The sequence below is a fragment of the Pseudopipra pipra genome, chromosome W (assembly GCF_036250125.1).
Source record: "Pseudopipra pipra isolate bDixPip1 chromosome W, bDixPip1.hap1, whole genome shotgun sequence".
Classification (NCBI taxonomy): domain Eukaryota; kingdom Metazoa; phylum Chordata; class Aves; order Passeriformes; family Pipridae; genus Pseudopipra; species Pseudopipra pipra.
The window spans coordinates 46631666-46639125 of NC_087580.1; the positions used below are offsets into that span (position 1 = coordinate 46631666).

General features: G+C 45.4%; 1 long non-coding RNA gene across 1 annotated transcript; it reads right to left on the bottom strand.

Moving 5' to 3' along the window:
• Positions 1 to 2335: 2335 nt before the first annotated feature.
• LOC135404408 (uncharacterized) lies at positions 2336 to 4332 on the bottom strand. The gene is made up of 2 exons (XR_010425664.1): positions 3828 to 4332; positions 2336 to 2826 (listed from the first exon to the last, which is right to left on the bottom strand). It is a non-coding gene; the product is annotated as an uncharacterized LOC135404408 (long non-coding RNA).
• Positions 4333 to 7460: the final 3128 nt, after the last annotated feature.

Consider the following 7460-nt stretch of genomic DNA (forward strand, 5'->3'; position numbering starts at 1 on the left):
TAAATGCCCAGATGCATTCGATGGGGGCATTACAACCAGGACTGCCAAATCCAGCTATGATCCCACAAAATTGGTTCCTGTTAATAATCGATCTTAAGGACTGCTTCTTCACTATTGCATTACATGAGCAGGATCGTCAGCGTTTTGCATTCACTGTTCCTGCTATAAACAAGGAAGGACCAGCGCAACGTTATGAGTGGACTGTGTTGCCTCAGGGAATGAAGAATTCTCCCACTCTTTGTCAGCTCTACGTGGATGCTGCATTACAGCCAATCAGAAAATCATGGCCCTCGACAGTAATTTACCATTACGTAGACAACTTGTTGTTCGCCCAGCCGACTAAGTTTACAAAAGATCAAAAACAGCAGCTGGTTAATCAGTTGCAGCAGCAAGGCTTAGTCATAGCCACTGAGAAAATTCAAGAATCCAGTCCCTGGCATTATTTAGGCTGGCAAATCACAGACTCTGTCATTCGACCTCAGAAATTGTCTATCAATATAGAGATTGCCACCTTGCACGATGCTCAGAGACTCTTAGGAGACTTACAGTGGCTGCGTCCAGTAGTGGGAATACCTAATGAGTGGCTAGAACCCCTCAGACCGCTATTAAAGGGTACAGACCCTTCAACAGCAGTAACTGTCACCCCGGAACAGCGAAACCTCTTACATCAGATTGCGGCCAGTATTACTGATCATGTCACACACCGACGGATAGAGGGTGTACCTGTCAATCTTACTATCTTGGCAGGAGAAAAGCATTTTATGGGAGCCCTCACGCAGCAAAAAATAAAAACGGGGGACAATCAAAAGTGGCTTGCAACATCAACTAAAGGGCAACAAATTGTGTTAAAATGGCTGACAACGTCTTTGCAACCACGCAGAACAGTCCAGGAAAGGATTCGGACTTTATCAGAGCTCATTAAAAAAGGCAGAAACCAGATTGTGCAAGCGACCGGGTCAGAACCACATGAGATACAAGTGCCGATAAGACAGGAGGACTTGGATTGGTATTTAGTCCATTCTCCTGAGCTGCAAGGAGCACTACTCGTGTCAGATGCCATCATTAACATCCGTCCTTTGCAGTCACCGATGCTAGCCTGGATGGCTAACCAGGCGTGGCTGCAAGTTCCAAAGCGATCTGCAACACCACTTCAGAATGCAATCACCGTATTCACTGACGCTGGAAAAAGATCCGCAGCGTGCCGTAGCCACCTGGAGGCACGAAGGGCGATGGCATCAACACTTCTTAAACGCTCACTTAAAGGACTCTTTACAAACATTAGAGCTTGCAGCTGTTGTGTGGGCATTATCTCACTGGCTAGATCAAACACTTAATGTGGTTACAGACTCGATGTATGTTGCAGGAGTAGCTAATCGAATCGAAGATGCCAGCATTAGAGAAGTTAAGAATGCCAGACTCATGCAACTATTACAGCAGCTTCACAAAGCAATTGCTTACCGGTCAGCCAGATATGCTGTGTTGCATATCAGGAGTCATCAATGGAATATAGGGCTGGGAGAAGGAAATGCTAGAGCAGATCGTCTAGTGTCAACAGTGACAGAAGCTCCTATATCTCCTTTCCTGAGAGCACGTGAGGCTCATGCTGTGTATCATCAAAATGCAAAAGGTCTCAGTCACTCATATGGACTGTCAATTGAAGATGCCAGAGCAATAGTGAAAGCATGCCCTATTTGCAGTCAGCAAAATAAAGGAGTAGGCCTCGGAGTGGGAGTTAATCCCAAAGGACTAAAAGCTAATGAGTTGTGGCAAATGGATGTCACACATGTTCCTGCTTTTGGTCGATTGAAATACATGCATGTGTCAATTGACACCTACAGTCACTTCGTATGGGCTACGCTGCAGCCAGGAGAAAAGGTCCAAGATGTGAAGCGTCATCTGACAGATTGCTTTGCTGTCATGGGAGTCCCTAAAACGTTAAAGACAGATAACGGACCTGCATATGTTAGCAAGATTCTGGGACAATTCTTGCAGCAGTGGGACATAAAGCATGTTACGGGCATAGTTCATTCGCCTACTGGGCAAGCTATAGTAGAGCGAATGAATGGAACAATTAAAAGCTACCTTGAGAAATACAAAGACATCAGGGATGCCCGAGAGAGAGTTAGCAAAACTCTTTTTGTCCTTAACCATTTGTGTATTTTCGGAGATGATTTAGTACCTCCTATTGTCAAACATAATCAGAAAGAGCAGGTGTCAAAAGGACCACCCATGAAGGTTCATTATCGGAATCCTAAAACTGGGATGTGGGAAGGTCCAGCAGAAGTCATCTTTATAGGCCGAGGCTACTTCTGTGTGTCTACTTCTACAGGTACCCTGTGGGTTCCCAGTCGTTGGGTCAAGCCAGCGATTGAGAGCCCTGGAGAACGAGGAGGAGAGACACCTGCGGTGCCTGCAGCCTCACCTGACCTTATACCACCACTTCCAGCCTCTTCAACACCTGATTCCCCTGCACCTGCTGAAGAGGGAGACACTGGAACAGCATCTGAATTAACTGAGTAACTGTACACAAAGGAACTGCAAGACTTACGTGCCTGGACTTGATTTACTGTTTTTGTGTATTAGTATAGCAAACATGTTAGGATTTCTGTCTATTTCATTGTACGGCTATGTAATAGGTTTTCCTCTTTTCACGGGTATGATTGCCAATGTTGAGGCTCTTCACACCATTGACCCTCGGAAAAACATATGGGTCACCTGGGCAAATCAAACAGGACAATCATCCTTTTGCTTGTCCTTGGCATCTGCCTCAGATCCTTTTCGTACTTGCTTATTTGGTATGCCTTTTAACTCGGTATATAAGTTAAACTTACTATTTGCTGGTTGGGTTTCATCATCGTGTGGGAATGAAATAATTATCTCTAATACATCTGCGTGCCTTATAAAAGCTCTCAATACCTCTTTACCCCAGAGTCCCCAGGACTTAGACTTAATGGGATCATTGTCTGTACGTAATACAAGTGATAATGGGACTCAAACTTGCTTTATGCTGGGAACATTTCATTCTGGGTTAAGTGCACATCAAAGCCACGATTTGTCTAGATGGACTAATGTCACTTCACGTACCCCAGGGTTTAATTATAAAAATGTAGGAGACTATTGTGGCACTAACAATACTAACAACCAGGGCCTTGGGGCATATGGAGCTGAAGTCAAACCTTCCTCACCAGGTATTTGGGTTAACAACACTGCACGTGCCTTACCACCAGGTGTATTTCTTATTTGTGGTGACAGAGCTTGGCCTGGCATTCCTGTACGTGCCTTCGGAGGGCCCTGCTATATAGGGTCACTTACGCTGTTATCCCCATCCTTTTTACAGCTTTTTAATCTAACTTCATCACGCAAACAAAAGAGGAGCCTAAACCAACTTTCCTCAGATTGTGATGACAAAGTAGAGCTATGGGGTAAAACGGCTACTGTCTTTGGATCTATTGTCCCAGGTGTAGGCACGGCACAGGCATTAACATCCATTCGCAAACTTGCATGCTGGGCTGTAAAACAATCAAATGTCACCACCCGAGTAATAGCAGAACTTGCACAAGACGTTGGTAGTTTACGTCATGCCGTCCTACAAAATCGAGCTGCTATTGATTTTCTGTTGTTAGCACAAGGCCATGGCTGTAAGGACTTTGACGGTATGTGCTGTTTTAATCTTTCAGATCACAGTAACTCCATACATAAACAACTGCAATGGTTAACAGATCATACAAAGAAAGTGACAGTAGCAACTAGTCCTATAGACTCATGGCTTCAATCTATCTTTGGTTCTATATCTGAATGGGCTCTAAGTTATATTAAGGAAGGCCTACGATAGATATTGACAGTTATTGTAATCTTAGTAGTAGCTCGTGTTGCCTTTTCTTGTATTACTAGACGTGTAAATACTATGACAAAGAAAGCATTGTTGGCCCAAAATAAAAACAGGGGAAATTATAGAGGATTGGTTAGAAATGCGAGGACATATGAACATGGCTAAGGCTATGGATGAGCTGCTAAAGTATAAGACGCAGTCTGACTAGGCCCATGAGAAAGTCTGAGATAGCAGGGCCGTGAGAAAGCAGCAGCGTCCTTGGGTATTCTAAATTGAGCTGAAAAACAGGAGCTAGGCATTACCAAAACAAAGACACTTAATGAGCCACCTGTGTAAACAATGAAAGACAGTTAAGATGATATCACCACCTAACTGAGCACCAATAATGAGCCTAATTTCTGTAATATTCATGAACCTATTATAGAGTGTATATTAAGCTGTTGTCAATCTACAATAAACGAAGTTCCTGGATTCTCACATTGAGGTGTCTAGAGCTTTCCGTTGCGACACAGGTGAAGGTATCCAGTACTTGAGAGAATTAGCAGTGCTGGAAATCCTCTATAGTAACTTAAGAAGAGATGACACCCCCAAAGACCCAGAGGATGTTCCTTGCATGATGGCCATGTGGAGGAAGGTGGCTCAAAGTGCCCCTGCATCATATTCTAACATCCTGGTAACAGTATATTATCCAAAGATGGATCCGCCAACTGTAGAGGTGATGTCCTCCTGGCTTCAAAATATAGAAGAAACTCTGGGCACTTCCTCATTCCCACGGGCCAGCACCTCATCTCTCAGAGGCAGTCCAAGAGATCTGTCCCATCCTGCCCCAGTCAGAGGAAAAGGAAACCCCAAGCGCAGATGATGCCAAAACTGGCAGAAATATAACTGCTCAGAGACAGTTTTGAGTCTTTAAGCAGCAAAGGTATTTATTTCGAGCAACGTTAGGAGGCTAGCCAGCTCGTGCTGGACAAACTAGCTCTGAAGCTCTCAGTGAAAAGTCAGGCAATTTATACAATTTTCATGAGAGATTACAGCATCTTTACATGCATATTCATTTAATTTCCCAATCTAATTATCATATTCATAATAGGCAGGGGTTAGGCGGAGCTTGAGGCAGAGTCATCCTTTTGGGAGATCTCTGGGGGTCGTTCCAATTCTTCAGGCTCATAAGGGGTCGTTTTCTTTTCCTCATCTTCAGTGAACTTTTCAACTCTTCCTGACTACATGTTCATCATGGCTAGGGTTCGCGAAAGTAGATTTAGGAACTACATGTTAGGACTACATGTTAGGGGCTTGTGAAAACCCCTTGACTCAGCTCCTTTATCTCCCCGGATGTCTATTCTATCTTATTTATGACAACTAAGTTGACCTTTCTGTTATCTTCTATTAGAACAGAACATACCAAACGTAGGCAGGACTCTCAGAGCAAGGTACCATCTCTCTCTGGACTAATCCCTTAATACCTGCTCTCTGTTTCTGCTACCTTTTAACATAAATGTTGCATTCCTCAGAATGAGGTCTGTGAAACCTTCCTCAGAGCAAGATTCCAGTATCTAAACCCTTGCTCTGTTTCACAGGCCACGTGATAAACTTTGGTTCTTTCTGCAGGACCAGGGGGAAGACATGAAGAAGTGGGATAGTGAACCCACCTCTAAGCTGGAAGCCCAAGTACGTGAATTAAGAGGGAAGAGAACTGTTAAGAAGGGATCACCCAGGAAAGCTGTCCATGTAGTTGCTGCAGAGACCCAAGACAGAAATCAGTGACCTCTCAGACGTAAAAGGACTGAAATCAACTTCTCTGATGCTGGTGAGGGGATCTCAGGTCTGACATCACAAAGGTCAGGCAGTGAATACTCTGACCAGGAACAGGAATAGAGGGTCCCTGCCTTCGGTCAGGAGGAGGAAAGGGATGATTGGGTCTACTGGACTGTGTGGATTCAATGGCCTGGCACATCGGATCCACAGAGGTATAGAGCTTTGGTAGATACGGGTGCACAGTGCACACTAATGCCATCGAGGCACAGAAGTGCAGAACCATCTGGATCTCTGGAGTGACAGGAGGATGCCAGGAGTTGTCTGTATTAGAGGCTGAAGTGAGTTTAACAGGGGACAAGTGGGAAAAGCACCCCATGGTGACTGGCCCAGAGGCCCCTTGTATCCTTGGCATTGATTATCTCAGGAGAGGATACTTCAAAGATCCAAAGGGATATCAGTGGGCTTTTGGTGTAGCTGTTGTAGCTACAGAGAAGATCAAACAATTATCTACCCTGCCTGGCCTCTCAAAGGATCCTTCCATTGTGGTATTGCTGCAAGTCGAAGACCAACAAGTGCCCATTGCCACCAGAACAGTGCACCGACGGCAGTATCGCACCAACCAAGACTCCATAATTCCCATTCAGGAACTAATTTGTCAACTGGAGAAACGGGGAGTGATCAGCAGGACCCACTCACCCTTTAACAGCCCCATATGGCCAGTGCGGAAGTCTAATGGGGAGTGGAGGCTGACAGTGGACTATCGTGGCCTGAATTCATGCCGCCTCTGAGTGCTGCTGTGCCAGACACGTTGGAACTTCAGTATGAGCTGGAGTCAAAAGCAGCTGAGTGGTGCCACAATTGATATCGCTAATGCAGTTTTCTCAATCACTCTGGCAACAGAGTGCAGGCCACAGTTTGCCTTCACCTGGAGGGGTGTCCAGTATACCTGGAATCGACTGCCCCAGGGGTTGAAGCACAGCCCAACCATCTGCCATGGACTGATCCAGACTGCACTGGAACAGGGGGGAGCTCCAGAGCAACTGCAATATACTGATGACATCATTGTATGGGGCAAAACAGCAGAAGTTTTTGAGAAAGGGAGGAAAATAGTCCAAATTCTTCTCAAAGCTGGTCTTGCCACATAACAAAGCAAGGCAAAGGGACCTGCATGGGAGATTCAGTTCTTGGGAATAAAATGGCAGGATGGACTTCGTCATGTGCCCATGGATGTAGTGAACAAAATAGCATCTATGTCTCCACCAGCTAACAAGAAGGAAACACAAGCTTTCCTAGACCTTGTGGGTTTCTGGAGGATGCACATTCCAGGTTACAGTCAGCTTGAGCCTCCTCTATCGAGTGACCCAGAAGGAGAACCATTTTGAGTGGGGCCTTGAGCAACAACAGGCCTTTGAGCACATCAAACAGGAGGTAGCTCACGCAGTAGCTCTTGGGCCTGTTCAAACAGGATCAAATGTGCAAAATATCCTCTACACGGCAGCTGGGGAGCATGGTCTCACCTGGAGCCTCTGGCAGAGAACACCAGGAGAAACCCAAAGTCAACCATTAGGTCGACCCCTCCATTATTAGAGAAGGTCTGATGGGATAAAGCATAATGCAGGTTGCCCAGGGAGGTTGTGGATGCCCTAACATTGGAAGTGTTGCCTTGAGCAACCTGGTCTAGTGGGACATGCCCCTGCCCATGGCAGGCAGGGTTGGGACTAGATGATCTTTAAGGTCCATTCCAACCCCTTAACATTGTATGATTATATGCAAAGTATCAAAACATGCATTGCAATTTCCCACAGTGCAAAATCCAAGCATTTTGTATGGAGTTAGACTAGAGATGTAATGCCCCTTTAAAGTGGTTTGCATGCAA